Source organism: Amblyraja radiata, chromosome 14, assembly GCF_010909765.2.
Source record: "Amblyraja radiata isolate CabotCenter1 chromosome 14, sAmbRad1.1.pri, whole genome shotgun sequence".
In the NCBI taxonomy this organism is placed as follows: Eukaryota; Metazoa; Chordata; class Chondrichthyes; order Rajiformes; family Rajidae; genus Amblyraja; species Amblyraja radiata.
The window spans coordinates 23509056-23525781 of record NC_045969.1 but is presented as its reverse complement, the minus strand read 5'-3'; the positions used below and the strand labels follow the sequence as shown (position 1 = coordinate 23525781).

Here is a 16726-nt window from a genome sequence, read left to right as displayed (position 1 = left end):
CCCTGCTGGAAATAGATGCCCTCTTGTGGAGGAAACCCTTTGAATCCAAGACACCATTTATGTCTTACCCCACATTTTAAAAATGAATGAACTGGCTATTGCCATGTTGTTTGTCCCTGCCTGTAGACTGATAGTTGCTTTCGTTCCCAGAACACAGCAATGACTACCCTGAAATCCTCTTGTTGGCTGTAAATTGCTGAGGGGTACCTGAGGTTGAGACAGGTGCTATGTTAATGCAAATTCATGCTTCCGTTTATGGACTGATAATGAACCCAGACTCCACAGCCGTGGGCTCGCTGAAGTACTAAGGTGTTGGTTTCCTTTCTTTCCATTGATTACTTTGCGAAGGGCCCAGCCAGCTTTGTTTTGGGCCTTCTCATCAATCATTCATGAACAAGGTGCCGAGTCACTGTTATTAACGTGGAATAGATCCTAAATGAAGTGCTCAGTATTGCGTTACCCGATAGAACAGTTTTCAGCTTGGGTTACACGTTGTGATCTATGCAGGAAGCGATTTGAAACGGCGTTTCGGATCTGTAGAAAGTGAAAACATGAGGATCGCTCCCATGCTGTTGTGGACATATCCCTGTTCCAACATTGTGGTTGGATCAGAATGTGGGGCCTCCCTGTCTAGTTGCACAGTGGGAGCATTCTCAATGGACTGACTGCATAAGATAGCCTACTGCCACTTATCGATAACTAGGCATAGGCAATAAATATCAACCTGGGCACCAGTGTCTCCATCCCAAAGGTATGCTTTACAAAAACATTAATGGTGTTCTGCCCATTGTTCCTTTGGGGTACATTTGATGAATAACAACATTGTGGCACGGTTTATTTTGATCCTGTACTTTCCTGGCTCTCTTGTGACCACAGAAATATGACAGCCTCCAGTGTTGCTGTTTGTGTAGATTCATGTGTGACCCTTTGGGACTGATCTGTGATCTTTGGTGTAGTGAAAGGAAATTTCCCAATAATATATTGCATTGGATGCTCACTGAAATGCCAACAATTATTTGCAGACAAATGTGTTTCAAAACACTATTTGAGGATCAAATCTATGGCTCTGCTTTTCAGTGAGATTTAGTCTGGTGAGGGCCGAACACCTTGTGGAGAGCAGAGGGGAAAAACAGAGACTGGTACCTATCACAAACTCAAGAACCCCTAAATGCTTGACAGCCAATAACAGACTACTGTCAAGTGATCATAATCATAATCATACTTTATTTGCCAAATGTGTTTTGCAACATACGAGGAATTTGATTTGCCATACAGTCATACCAATAAAAGGCAACAAAACAAACAAAATATATTTTAACATAAACATCCACCACAGTGACTCCTCACTGTGATGGAAGGCGAAAAAAAAAGTTCAATCTCTTCCCTTCCTTGTTCTCCCACGATCGGTGGCCTCAATCCTTTCGTTGATGGGACGATCTTGGCTCCCGTAGCCGGCGGTCGGGCCCTCCGCATCGAGGCGATCAAGCTCACACAAAGGGGGGATCTCAGCTCCCCCGTGCCGGGCAATCGGACCCCGGGTCGGGGCTGGTCAAACCTTCTGCTACTTTGGAGCTTCCCGACATCAGTCTCTACCTGAGACTGCGAGCTCCTCGATGTTGAAATCCCCAGGCCGCGATGGAGCGTCGATCCCAGGCAAGGGATCGCAGGCTCCGATGGTAGTTCCACGTCCCCGCGGTGGGGCTCAAAGTCAGTCTCGAGCAAGGCCGCCAGCTCCATGATGTTAGGCCGCAGAGCGACCGGAGATGCAATCTGGAAAACAATTGCATCTCCGGCAAGGTAAGAGATTGAACAAAAGTTTCCCCCCCCCCCCCCCCCCCCCCCCCCACACATAAAACAAACCAGAAAACATTAACACAAACTTTTTAAAACACACTAAAAATAACAAAGAAGACGAAAAGACGGACAGACTATTGGCGAGGCTTCCATCGCTGACAGCGCCACTGTTGTAATGTAGGAAATATCTAACTTGCAAACAGATAACCCAACAAGGAGCAACTCAGTGACCAGATAACGTTTGTTGTTGTCACTGGAGGGTTAAACGTTGTCCAAGATAGAACATTAACAGCTTTTAGGTCCACATCAAAGGGTTGATGGTGTTTTCATTTTTATACCTCTCCTGAGAGACAGCGCCCCCTGTGGTGCAGGAGGAGATGCTGAACAATACGGTGACCCTGTTCTGGGTGATGTCAGGAAGCTATTCATCACACCTGGGCCAAGTAAGTCTGTTACGTCCCCTTCCCCCAGCCCTCGATACCCTGGCCTCCTTTGACTGTGTAGCTTTCCTCCGGTGCTCTAGTTGCCTCCTACGGTCAAGAACATGCTGCTAGGTTAGTTGGCTCCTGTTAACTACCCCTGGATCAGGCCACAGTACATGAGCCAGGAAAAGGTTAAACAGGGAAAATGGAGGTACGGTACAGTTGGAGTTGCCGGAGACTGGCACAGTAGACTGGACGGATTAAGTGAACTCCTTCAGAATTGTAAGGAAATATGAAAAGACAATTCTTGAATTGTGGGCATCGTACCTTATTTTCTGTCTCTACACTATAGTTTGCATTAATTTGCATTTTGGTTGAAACTTCTCAATGTTACATGCAAACCGTGAGCACCAGTTCGTAGTCATGACACGTGGTGCATGGAACAGGCACTCTGTAGCATACTGGACAAATATTATTTCCCCGATGTCCAGGTGTGCAGTATGTAGGTATGTTGCAAAGCCTACCTGAAGCGTCTTTGAAAATCTGCCGTTGCGGGTGTGCGCGATTTTGGCGCCGTTTAGAGGGGGCGGGTTTAAAACGCGATTTTCTCTAGGCTGTTCAAATCGAAGATGTTCAGCCTAGTTAATTATTAACGAAAAATCGCTGGAAGACCCCGTCGCAAAAGCTATTATTAGGTTTAAAGGCCTTGAATAATAGTTATAGTAGTTTAAAAATCAATCTATAAACCCGCGACCGCCAGCAACCGCAGGGTCTCATAAAGCAAACCACAGAAGGTAGGTTGTATATTTTTACATTAAAAAGGGCTTCTAAAGATCCCGTTATACAAAGTTTAATATTGCGAGTAGCTCATTTTGGGCCCATTATATCGCGCAGTATTTTTCTGGGCATTTGAGGGCACAAATCTACCGCAATGTGAACGTTCTAAACCAGCGCGTTCCACAGGGACCCACTGGAAAGCTGATTTAAATGGGCATTTATTTACAGCAATTGAACACTGAATTCCTTCCATTTGGCCTATAAATTAATGTAAATGAGATTTAAAAATCATGTTTTATTGTGAATTATTTGTGAATATTATTTGGACATTTAGGCTATTTAAAAATGTTAATCATTTATTAAGAAATGGATAGATGTTTAGATCTAGTAATTGAAGTCTGAAATTAGCTACAATTAGGTAACTAACTAATTATATGCTTTAATTTCAGGTCATCCAAGTAAGATTATTTTATATTTGTTTCAGAATGCTTCAATCTATGATAACTGAAAATTTCATTCAGTTCTCTTAATTTTTAAGAAAGTTATGGGCTTTTGACTGTTCACAATCACAACTTTTTTGTTATGTCCATAGAAAATCAATAGGGAACAAGATGCTAATTTCCGAGTATGAAAATGGCCATAACTTTTTAAATACTTGAGATATGAAAGTGAATTAGGTGTCAAATTAAACTTATTTTTATGCTTTATCTGATGGGATAAATTACAGACTTGATTTTTAAAATCTCAAAATTTTGTAACATTGCTACAGTATGAGTATAGTGGCCCCCTGACCCTGAGAAGACATTCCCATTCCCCCCCTCTCTCTCCCCTTCTCCCCTCTCTCTCCCCTTCTCCCCTCCCATTCCCCTTCCCCTCTTGTCCCCTGAGCAGACACCCCCTCCCCCTCATCCCTGAGCATAATTCTCCCCCTCCTTCCCTGACCCTGATGCCTACCTCCAATCATGTCCCGCCCTCAGAGCCATTGCTGTGCCATCAGTCCCTTGCTCTGTCCCAGAGCTGTCTCTCTCCTTGTCTCTCTCCTTGTCCCTGTCCCTGAGGCTTCTGCCTCTACCTTGCTCTTGAGCCATCTATTGTGCCCTCAAGCTATCTGCCTCCACCCTCTCCCTGTCTCTGTCCTTGTCCCTATCCCTATCCGTAAGGTGTCTGCATCTCTCTTGCTCCTGAGCCATCCATCTTGCCCCTGAGGTGTCCCTCAGTCAGTCTTGGTACATCAGATTATCTTGTCATCAGATTGCTGTGTGCGATGGTTTCTACATAAGCAGCGTGCCCTGTGGAAAGGTGCTCACTGACTCTCACTTGTTTCTGTACTTCCTGACGTTGTGAGATGGGGGGGGAGGGGTGCTACATCAATCCACATTCTTTCCCCCAGCGTGTGTCCTTTGACCTTCTGGATGGGAAATGACTGAGGTAACTGTTCAGTGTTTTGCTGATAAATACCTGGCATTCCTTTTCTGTTGTTGCTGTTTGCTTGTGCGCTGGACAAAGCAATGTCAAGTCAAGGATGTAGCCAGTCAGACCCTGTAAGAAGGGGCCGCATGCTGTACTCCGTCGAGGCCGGTGGGCAAGTCAGCGTTTTGGGAGATGAGGTTGAAAGTGAGACTGACACTGGACCTACCCTGAGCATGGGTGCTGAGGTAATATTTTTCGATTGAAAGATACAGCCTGGAAACAGTCCCTTCAGCCCACCAAGTCCATACTGGCCGCTGATCATCCATTGAAACTAGTTCTATGTTATCTCACTTTCCTACTCACAATATACTCGGGACAATTTACAGAGGCCAATTAACCTACACACCCGCACGTCTTTAGGTTGTGGGAGGAAACCAGAGCATCCAGAGGAAGCTCATGCAGTCACAGGGAGAACGTGCAAACTTCACACTGACAGCATCCGAGGTCAGGATCGAACCCGGGTGTCCGACGCTGTGAGGCAACAACTCTACCAGCTGTGCCACTGTGCCTGTCGGTAGTTCTCTCAGTGCCCATCGGCAGGTCATCACCGTGGAGGTGGTAAGATATCTCCACATTGTTGTTGCCCCTGTCCTGACTTGCATCAAGACCCTTCCTTCCCGGCACACCTCAAATTTAAAATACCCCTTCTCCTTGCACCTTCCTCTCCACTGCCGAGGGTACAGTGTATCTGCATTGAAATGGTGTGATACTTAATTAAGAAGTATGCGTCAGTGAATGATCCATAGGAATGCGTGTGTTGTGTTCAGGTGGACAGACTATACCTGGTGAGCTGTCAGTGCAGGCCACTGGACCAGATGCAATTTATATTCATCACTTGAATGTAAGGATACTGCAATGATACTGTATTTTTCCCTGTGGTGTAGAAGAAGGCCATTTCAGTCCATCAAGTCTATGCCAGCTCACTGAGCAATTCCAGTCACCTTGTGGGTCCTCCCCACATTTCTATGGACTCTTCTCCCCAGATTCTACCATTTATGGACCTGCTGGGGACAACTAACCCATCAACTCGTGTGACATTGGGACATGGACGGGAACCGGAGCATCCCGGGGAAGCACACACTCTCACAGGGGGAACGTGCAAACTCCACACAGACAGGACCGGTGGTCAGGATCAAACCTGGGTCACTGGCGCTACGAGGCAGTGGGTATACAAGCTGCAGCACTGGGAGCTGGGAACAGCACGTCAGTGGATGAGAGGGGGCTGGTGAAGTATAATGTGGGAGAGAAAGAAAACTATACTTTTGCACAAAGAGTGGGAAAAAAAGGTGTGTTTGGTGAGAAACGATTACTTGTTGATGTACAAAGGATCTGGGTAAGCTGGATCACGAGAGGCAGAATGTAAACATGCAGGTAGACAAGCAAGTGGCATGTCAGAGGTTGCAGGGCAAAAGCAAAAAGATCTCGCAGAGATTGTGCTGGCGTTTGCAATGACCTCATTTGTTGTACAGTGTGCAGTTTCAGTGTCAATACCTAAAGGATATACCTGCCCAGGGGAGTGGATTTGCTGGGTGAGATATTATAAAATGAAGGGAGTTTATGCTGGGTCTACACTCACTGGAGTTTAGAGGGAGAGGTGATCTCAATGAGACATGTAGACCTCTGAGAGGCATTGACAAAACATAACTTAAAGCTTAAATAAAGGCAAAATTTGCTGGAAATACTCAGCATGTCAGGCTGCATATGCAAGGAAGAGAGACAGCTAATTTCAAGTTGAAGACCCCTCATGAGAAGGAGATGAAAGAAGGGTTTAAAATTGCGGGGGAGAGGGTTATCTCTGAGAGGGTGAAGGAGGTGACCATAGCGATAAGCTGTAAACAAGCTTATCTAGTCATGGTGTGCAGTGAGAGAGTGAGAGCATACACAGAAGAATGTAGGGGATATGCAATGCTGACCAGGAAGACATGCCAGGAAGGTCAGTGCAGGTTAGAAGATCCTTCATGAGGGTGAACCCTCGGAAATTGGCCGGCCCCAAAGGTAGCCAATATCACCAAAGACCCACATCACCATGACCACAGTGTCATTTTGCAATTATCATTGGGAAGAAGGTGCTGAAGCCTGAAAACTGTGACCACCATGTTAAAAAATAGCATCACCCCAGCAACCATCGGGCTTTCTGGAGGGCTGGTACAGATGTTGTGGTCCGAAAGGACTGGTTTCCAGAGGGCTAGTACGGATATTATGGGTCATCCTGCAGCTGGGGACGGCGGGAGCATCCTGTAGCCGGGAGAAGGGACGGCTTCAGGCGGGAGTAACCTGTAACCGGGGACGGGACGGCCTCAGGCGGGGGCCAGTGGGGGGAGCGTCCTGTAGCCAGTGGAGGGAGACGGCATCAGGCTGTCGGGTGCCGGTGGGGGAGGGGAGAGCGTCCTGCAGCTGGGGCAGGGGGATGGCTTCAGACGGGGGCTGTCGGGGGTCGAACTTCCTACAGCCAGGGGAAGGGGCATTGGTGATCATTTCCCAATGTTCTATGGATTCAGGATCAGTTCCTGTGGATTGGAGGGTAGCTAATGTCATCCCACTTTTTAAGAATGGCGGGAGAGAGACAACAGGGAATTATAGACCAGTTAGCCTGACATCGGTGGTGGGGAAGATGCTGGAGTGAATTATAAAAGATGAAATAGCGGCACATTTGGATAGCAGTTACAGGATCGGTCCGAGTCAGCATGGATTTACGAAGGGGAAATCATGCTTGACTAATCTTCTGGAATTTTTTGAGGATGTAACTAGGAAAATGGACAAGGGAGAGCCAGTGGCTGTAGTGTACCTGGAAAGCTTTTGATAAGATCTCACATAGGAGATTAGTGGGCAAAATTAGAGCACATTGTATTAGGGGTAGGGTGCTGATATGGATAGAAAATTGGTTGGCAGACAGGAAACAAAGAGTAGGGATTAATGGGTCCATTTCAGAATGGCAGGCAGTGACTAGTGGGGTACCGCAAGGCTCGGTGTTGGGACCGCAGCTATTTGCAATATATATTAATGATTTAGATGAAGGGATTAAAAGTAACATTAGCAAATTTGCAGATGACACAAAGCTGGGTGGCAGTGTCAACTGTGAGGAGGATGCTATGAGGATGCAGGGTGACTTGGACAGGTTGGGTGAGTGGGCAGATGCATGGCAGATGTAGTTTAATGTGGATAAATGTGAGGTTATCCACGTTGATGGCAAAAACAGGAAAGCAGATTATCATCTAAATGGTGTCAAGTTGGAAAAAGGGGAAGCACAACGGGATCTGGAGATCCTTGTTCATCAGTCACTGAAAGTAAGCATGCAGATACAGCAGGCAGTGAAGAAAGCGAATGGCAGACAAGTGCTGGAGAAACTCTGCGGGTGAGGCAGCATCTGTGGAGCGAAGGAAATAGGCAACTTTTCGGGCCGAAATCCTTCTTCAGACTGATGTAGGGTGGGGGAGCGGGAAGAAGAAAGGAAGAGGAGGAGCCAGAGGGCTGAGGGATAGCTGAGAAGGGGAGGAGACAGCAAGGGCTACCGGAAATTGGAGAAGTCAATGTTCAAGCCGCTGGGGTGCAGACTGCCCAAGCGGAATATGAGGTGCTGCTCCTCCAATTTCCGGTGGTGCTCACTCTGGCCATGTAGGAGGCCCAGGACAAAAGGTCGGATTCGGAATGGGAAGGGGAGTTGAAGTGCTGAGCCACAGGGAGATCAGATTGGTTAATGCAGACCGAGCGGAGGTGTTCGGCAAAACGATCGTAAAGCCTACGCTTGGTCTCACCAATGTAGATCAGCTGACATCTAGAGCAGCGGATGCAATAGATGAGGTTGGAGGAGATGCATGTGAACCTCTGTTGCACCTGGTTCGACTGCTTGGGTCCTTGAATGGAGTCGAGGGGGTGGTGCGGGTGGGAAGGGAAGAATTGACTAGGGAGTTATGGAGGGAGCGGTCTTTGCGGAATGCAGACAGGGGGGGAGATGGGAAGATGTGGCGAGTGGTGCGGTCACGTTGGAGGTGGCGAAAATGACGGAGGACTATTTGTTGTATGTCGGCTAGTGGGGTGGTAGGTGAGGACTAGGGGGATTCCGCCCTTGTTCCGAGTGGGGGGATGGGGAGAGAGAGCAGTGTTGCGGGGTATTGAAGAGACCCTGGTGAGGGCCTCATCTATAGTAGAGGAGAGGAACCCCCGTTCCCTGAAGAATGAGGACATTTCCGATGCCCTGGTGTGGAACACCTCATCCTGGGAGCAGATGCGGTGTAGACAGAGGAATTGGGAGTAGGGGATGGAGTCCTTACAGGAAGCAGGGTGGGAAGAAGTGTAGTCTAGATAGCCATGGGAGTCAGTGGGTTTATAGGAATGGCATGTTGGTCTTCATTAAAGCGAATTGCATGTTGGCCTTCATAACAAGAGGAGTTGAGTATCGGAGCAAAGAGGCCCTTCTGCAGTTGTACAGGGCCCTAGTGAGACCACACCTGGAGTATTGTGTGCAGTTTTGGTCTCCAAATTTGAGGAAGGACATTCTTGTTATTGAGGGAGTGCAGCATAGGTTCATGAGGTTAATTCCCAGGATTGCAGGACTGTCATATGTTGATAGAATGGAGCGCTGGGCTTGTATACTCTGGAATTTAGAGGGGATCTTATTGAAACATATAAGATTATTAAGGGTTTGGACACGCTAGAGGCAGGAAACATATTCCCGATGTTGGGGGAGTCCAGAACAGTTTAAGAATAAGGGGTAAGCCATTTAGAACGGAGACGAGGAAATACTTTTTCACACAGAGTTGTGAGTCTGTGGAATTCTCTTCCTCAGAGGGCGGTGGAGACCTTCTCTGGATGCTTTCAGAAAGAGTTAGATAGAACTCTTAAAGATAGCGGAGTCAAGGGATATGGGGAGAAGGCAGGATAGGGGTACTGATTGTGGATGATCAGCCATGATCACATTGAATGGCGGTACTGGCTCGAAGGGCCAAATGGCCTTCTCCTGCACATATTGTCTATTATCTATTGTTATGAACATTGCATTCTCCACTTACAAGTAATAACCCCCATCTTTTTTTTTAACCCACGTCCTCTCCCCCCCCCCCCCCCCATCCTGGTGTGCACCCATTTCCCCCACCGTCACCTACAACCTCAGTCACCTGACTCTGTTCCCCTCCTTTGTACATTAATCTCCCATCCCCTGAGTTCCTGTTTCACTTTTATCTCTTCACTTATCCCACTCCCCTTTCTCTTTCCCCTCATCTCGTGTTCTCTGGCTTCACATTTCAGTTCTCTTCTTCTCTCCTCATCTGACATCCTTTTTTTCTGTTTTTCATCTCTAGCCATTGGCACTTATTCCACCCATTCACCAATCAAATGCCCCCTTCACCCGTATCCATCTAACACTTGCCAGGGTACACAAAATTGCTGGGGAAACTCAGCGGGTGCAGCAGCATCTATGGAGCGAAGGAAATAGGCGACGTTTCGGGCCGAAACCCTTCTTCAGCCAGGCTTTGTCCTCCCCCCACCTTGCTTTCCCTGCTTTGCCCCCTCCCCCCTGCTCCTATCAGTCTGTAGAAGGATCCCAACCAAAACATTACCTGTCCATTCCCTCCTCAGATGCTGCCTGACCAACTGAGTTCCTTCAGCTATTTGTTTTTTGCTGGTTTGTACGTGGAAGGTGTGGTGAAATGACTAGGTGGAGGATGCAGGAATTATGGAGGACGCAGAGCTGGGCTGTGCCACATTACGACAGGATATGATCCAGTCCAGCAGTGGCTTGAGTTTAAATACTTGTCTTTGTTGGACGAACCCCAGGCTCTGCAGCCTACTCTTGTTGACACCTCCTCCATGTGTTTCTTGAGCCATCTGCGTGGGTCCTGTGCTGGTATTGCCTTCTTGAACACCTCTATCTCCTCCTTCCTCACTTTCCTTAAGTTCTTTAAAAGTTACTTTTGGTCATTTGGCTAAGTCCCTCATCCCTTGGCTCTGCCTGTGTGTTATTGTCTCGTTATTCAGCAGTGAGTCACCCAGTGCATGTTACTACATTACACATGCAAAGTAAATTAAGTTAATGACCTTGGGGCTTTAGGTAAAGCTTTTTAATACTTTGAAATTCATCCCAGGCTAGAAGTTTTTCATGTGCTTCCTCATTAAAATAATGCAAGAAACATGCAGCAGCGCAGACAGTATCTGGAAGATCAACGTTTCAAATTGATGATAGACACAAAATGCTGGAGTCACTACAGCATCTCTGGAGAAAAGGAATAGATGACGTTTTGGGTTGTTGATGACTCTGCATTTGATGACTGATCTCTCTGTTTCTCTCTCTGATGCTAACAGATTTGCTAAATATATTCAGCATTATCTGACCTTTGTTTCAGATTTCAAACGTGTGCGGTATTTTGCTTTTGGACGTTAAATGTAGCATCAGTGCACAGTGCCCCGCCTTTTAAATCTGACTGACTGAAGCCAATGGAATGAACTGTGGAGGCGCAGTTTGAAGTGCTGACTCTGCTGTTTAGCATATGTACTGCCACCAACTGGGCTGAATCGCTAGGCATGAGGATCTTGCCCTCATTCATGTACGTAGCTGCCAAGTTGCTGATGTTCACGCTAAAATCTTCGCCATACTGAACAAATTAAAGTCACTAGACCTGAGTGTTTGACCATTTGTACGATGCCCTTTATAGAGATAACTTCTGTGATATGCAGAATGTCAGTTTGCAAGAATGTAGAAGGAATGTCAGTTTAAAGTGTTTGAAGATCTCTATCAGTTTCAAAGCCAGGGTAAAGTTGAATAAATTGTTTTGGGTGAGATAATCGTTTCATTTCTGTTTGGAAATGAATCACATTTCTATAAACTGGGAGACCACATGTCTTCACACTGGTGAGCTGAAGCTTCCAGTCGGACCTAGGGCTTGAGTACATTATCTACTGCAAGCTCGCAACCTCCTGCAGATATATACTGCACCTCCCACCCTGCCTCTGTTCACCTAGTTTTTACGTATGCATTGTATTTGCGCTGATGATAAGACCTTCCACTTCAAGTGCCACTGACGTGACTTCCTTTTTTCCTTAACAATGGTTACCTTGGACTATAGAAGCCAGCTTTCAACAGTGTTCCCTCCATTTCCAAATCCCATCCTCCCCCAGCAGAGCAAGGATTAGGTAGACACAAAATGCTGGAGTGACTCCGAGGGACAGGCAGCATCTCTGGAGAGAATGAATGGGTGCCTTTTTGGGTTGAGACCCTTCTTCCGACTAGGTACATCTTACAAACCATTTGCTTCCATATTTGATGGATGATACTTCATACTAAATTCTGTCACGCGAAACATCACCCATTTTTTCTCTCCAGAGATGCTGCCTGTCCAACTGCATTTCTCCAGCTTTTTGTGTCTATCCACTGATAACTTGCCAGGCTTTGTCCTGCTCCTCCTCTCTTCCTGCTTTCTTTCCACCCCGTTGCCCCACAATCATTCTGAAGAAGGGTCCCGACCCGAAACGTCACCTATCCCTGTCTTCCAGAGATACTGCCTGACCCGCTGAGTAACTCCAGCACTTTGTGGCTTTTTTAATTTCATAGTCCATGCTTGTCCATGTGCCACTGGCACCACATTGCCACCTGCTGGTTGAGCAGACAGGCTGCAGGTAACTAGGAGAACATTTAGATGAGAATACATTTGCATTTGTTTCAATGCCTTCCATAATGGAAAATTAAGAATGGCAGCTCATGTTTGCCTAGTAAGCAAAGCATGGAGTAAATATGCGTACAAAGATGTTGACTTTGAAACCTAATTAGTCCGTGTGTGGTAATTACTTTGCCAAAGTACTCCGGTTGTGTAGTGTCACTGTACCCGCTGTGTTGTAGGACCATAACCCACTGGCACTCACTCTGCCTTGCTGCAGAAACCCCCACGACAAAGTAACCCTGTGTTGGCTGGTTCATCGGAGAATGATCCAGTGTAATGGGTGCCAGTGGGTAGTGTAGACATCAGGCAACAAGGGGTTGATTTTGGCAGGACCATCCTCCAAGTGTTGGAGATAGACACAAGGTTATGGGGAGAAGGCAGGAGAATGGGTTTAGGAGGGAGAGATCGATCAGCCATGATTGAATGGCGGAGTAGACTTGATGGGCCGAATGGCCAAATTCTACTCCTATTCCTTATGACCCTTCCATCTTTGACATAATGCATCACAGCGCAACTGTTTATTCCCACAGAACTCAATCCACACCAACATCCTGCTTCATTGGAAAACAGTGCAACCCTGAATGGCCACACGGAGGGCATGATTTTCACCCTGTGATAAATCTGGGGGGCAGTACCTTGACATGACCAGTATCAGCTTCACCAAATCCTGAGCTGAAGATGCCCTTTCTCCTTTCAGAGAGATGAAGATCCCATGGCATTCTCTGACGAAAATCCAACCCGACATTTACCCTCCATCCAACGTCTACTGCTCTATATCCCATCAGTAATAACACTTCAAAAGAGCAGTTGCTTGGTGAAAAATCTTCTTTGGGGTGTCTTGAAGGCGATGAAAGTGCAGGTTCCACCCATTTGTAGTGATTTATTTTCCAGGGCTGTTGAATGCAACTTGTTCCTGCAGGATTTGCTGCGTGGGCTGCTAGTTAAGATCCACCACCATGCTGTAATATATAGTTGTTGTTGCATTTTGCTGCATTTAATTCAGGTTTGATTGTGTTCTGGGTGGAGTGGGATCATTATGTTTGTCAAGGTGACCTGAGTGTTTGAACTCTTGGCAAGAGTTACATTTGTTGTGGGAATCAACATCATGACAAAAGTGCAGCTCCCCATCGCAGGCAGGATGAGTCGAAGACAAAGTGGCGCAGTGGGTGGAGCTGCAACCTTGCAGCTCCAGAGATCCAGCTTCAAAGCTAACCTCCAAGCTGCCAGGATGGAGTTCCAACCTTCTCCTTGCGACCGGTTTCCTCCCACATCCCAAAGACTTGTTGGTAGGTTAAATGGTCAATGTAAATGACCAATTAGTGCAAGATAATTATAAAAAGAATCAAAATGGGAAGTTTGTGGACATGTTAGAGAGAGAAAGTACAGTTATAAGAAGGGAATGGGATTGATGGCTTTGATCTACCCGGAACCAGCATGGGCCAAATCTCTATCTCTGCCATAATAAGTGTGTTGTTGAATGAATCGGTCACTGTATGTTAGTGCCAGTATAGGTGGATGGTAGACAAATCAAAGGGAGCTCGCTGGTTATGTCCCACATACTATGTGCATACTGTTGGATTATTTGGTTACTCCAAGAGTTACCCCTCAGTACACGTTAATGGCTAACGGATGAAATGGGAACTGATGGGTAGGTGAGAGAGAGAGGACATGTTGCAGGACGATATGAAGAGGGGAATTGGACTGTTGAGATTGTCCTGCTTGGAGTCAGTATGGACTTGATGAGCCAAAAGGCCTCAATTTGTCAACGGTGAGCAAGTTAAACTTTTCAATGCCTGTACGTTTCTTCTAATTGCCTCACAGCAGGTGATTAATTGATTGATTAAATTGATTGAAAGATACAGCAGCATGGAAACAGGCCCTTCAGCCCACCAACTCCACGCTGACCATCGATCACTTGTTCCCACTGGTTCTATGTATCTCACTTTCGCATCCACTCCCTACATACTGGGGATAGTTTACAGAGGCCAATTAACCTACAAACCTGCACGTCTTTAGGTTGTGGGAGGACCCAGAGGAAACCCACATGGTCACATGGAGAATGTACAAACTCTGCACAGACAGTACCTGAGGTCAGGATCGAACCCAGGTCTCTGGTGCCGTGAAGTAATCGCAAAACCAGCTGCACCACTGTGCTTGCCCAAGAAGTAATCTTTATTTCCAATGAACTCCAGAACAGTTGTGAATCATTGGCAACCCAAATGCATCCCTTTAAGGGAGATAGTCTCCAGAAGTGTATCTTGTACTGAGGGGCACTTAGAAGTTCATTCTTTCCCCAGCCCCATGATTATATGAACGTGGTCCTCCCATGAGAACATTGGAAGTGAACCGATCCATTAGGACTCGCTCGCTCGTTAATGGGCAGTAACGCAATCTGAAGGTTTAAGGTAACACATGAATTGCTCAAGGATCAGTACAGTTTACGTGTCCCTGGAGCCCCTTAATTGTAGCTTTACGATGTAGCACCTCCCCCACCCCATTAGAGCAACTAAGTCTTTATGACCTCCGACAGGACAGCCTGGTGAGATAGGATGCTCATAAATATAAAGGCTCCGTTGTAGGGTTGGAGTTTCTCAGGAGCACCTTTGTCTTCCAAAGGAAATCATTTGCTTTTGTCTAGTTGCTTGTCATGACCTTGAGCGCTGCAGTTGATTGCAAAGAAGCAGAATTTCTTCCTGTGTTGATTACCATTGTGTAATGTTTCAAACAAAAGCTGCAGTAAAGATTTTTTTTGCCTGACTCACAGTTTAAGGAAACCAAAGTTTGCCTTCATAGATTACCTTCGGTGTCTGATTTAACAAAGGGGTTGAGCTATTTTTGGATCATAGCCACCGTGTCAGTGTCTAAAGAAGCCAATTTGCACACAGCAAACGTCCATGGCTGTGGCACCGACCAGAGCATATAAATATTGTGTGGGAAGGAATTGCAGATGCTGGTTTAAGTCACAGATAAACACAAAAAGCTGGAGCAAGTCAGCGGGACAGGCAGCATCGCTGGAGAGAAGAAATGGGTGATGTTTCAGGTCGAGACCCTTCTCCAGTCTGAAGAAGCGTCTCGACCAGAAACGTCACCCACATCTAAATGCATCTATTTATTTATTTATTTATTTATTTAATTGATTATTTAACAGAATAAAATAATAAAAAGCAAGTGTGAAACAGCATACTAAAAACAAAACAAGAATATTTATAAAGTGTCATAAACAATATCTATAAATAAATGAAATCGTATGTGTCCGAAAAGGAGCAGGAAGAAGCCAAAGCTTATTAATTCCCACCCCTTATTCAACTGCTTGTAATTATCTTATACACATTTAGCAGCTATATGCACACCATATGTACACCGGCCACTATATGTACACCAAATTATTTACATTTACATTTATACACTAATCAAATATTTACAAAGCCATTAAATAAGTGCTGCTCTTCTTTGAATGATACTTTGGGGTCATTTAAGTCTTTAAGATAATGTCTCAGCTGAAGTTTTGTTCCTCCAAAGCACAGTGCTGAATAATTTGACTATCTTTCTGGAATTTACGAGATTTAATCTTGCACTGTGTTAATTCCCTCTATCCCCAAAAAGACAGCCAGCAACATCAAAGACCCACACCACCCTGTCCACTCTTTCAGTTCACTCCTGCCATCGGGAAGAAGGTATAGGAGCCTGAAAACTGTAACGTCCAGGTTCAGGAGCAGCTTCTTCCCTAAAACCATCAGGCTATTAAACACTTTTTTCTATATACTTAACTTTTTTTATTGTTTATTATGGGTTTTATAGAATAATATGTTTACATGTCTGTTGTGCTGCTACAGATAAGAATTTCATTGTTCCGTTTTGTTCAGTTAAACTCTTGTACGACTGTGTAAGGCTTGACTGGATAGCACGTAACAAAAACACTTTTCTCTGTACCTCAGTACACGTGACAATAAATTAAACTAAACTAAACATTTGTTTAGCCAGAATGTCAGCCTGCATTGTGTTCACATCTCTGGAATGGGCCTTGAGCCCACAGCCCTCTGAACCAGGAGGTGATGGTATTGAGTTCTGCTGCACAAGACCTCCGTAACTAATACTCCGACACCCCATGTAAGGGTGGTAGTGAGGGAGTGGAATTGTGGATGGTTTTGAACCTGATGAAGCCAATCCCTGCTGGCTGGGAGTTCTGTGTAACTCACGCTTTGATGACTGGTTGGCTACTAAGGCTGCACTAGGTTCTTTGGCTTGCACCCACGTGATCTGGTTCACTTGTAATAGCTGGTAATTAATTGTACATTTACTTGTGTTGTTGCATTAATGTGCATGTATAAAGCTGCAGCAAGTAAGAATGTCATTGTTTCCGTCCTAGTACATATGACCATGAAACAATCTTGACTCTTGACATGGCACTGCTTTATAGTGCAGTGCCGTTCAAGATTAGTGCTAACAACTAAAAGTTGATTAAAAACCTGCCGACAACTTTCCCTGAACTGGAAAAAGAAGCAGAAATTGAGAAAGTGACCATGTGGCTGACAGATAGGAATGGTTTTGTAGATGACTCCACAGCCATAGAGCGTACGCTGCCTGGACACACTGCATAATCTCGAGCAAAAGACTAAC

The 16726-nt window shown here is 45.8% G+C and overlaps 1 protein-coding gene across 2 annotated transcripts in view; it reads left to right on the top strand.

Moving 5' to 3' along the window:
* shroom2 (shroom family member 2) overlaps window positions 1–16726 on the top strand; it is a 150317-nt gene that overhangs the window by 70290 nt on the left and 63301 nt on the right. The gene's annotated exons all lie outside the window — the stretch shown is intronic.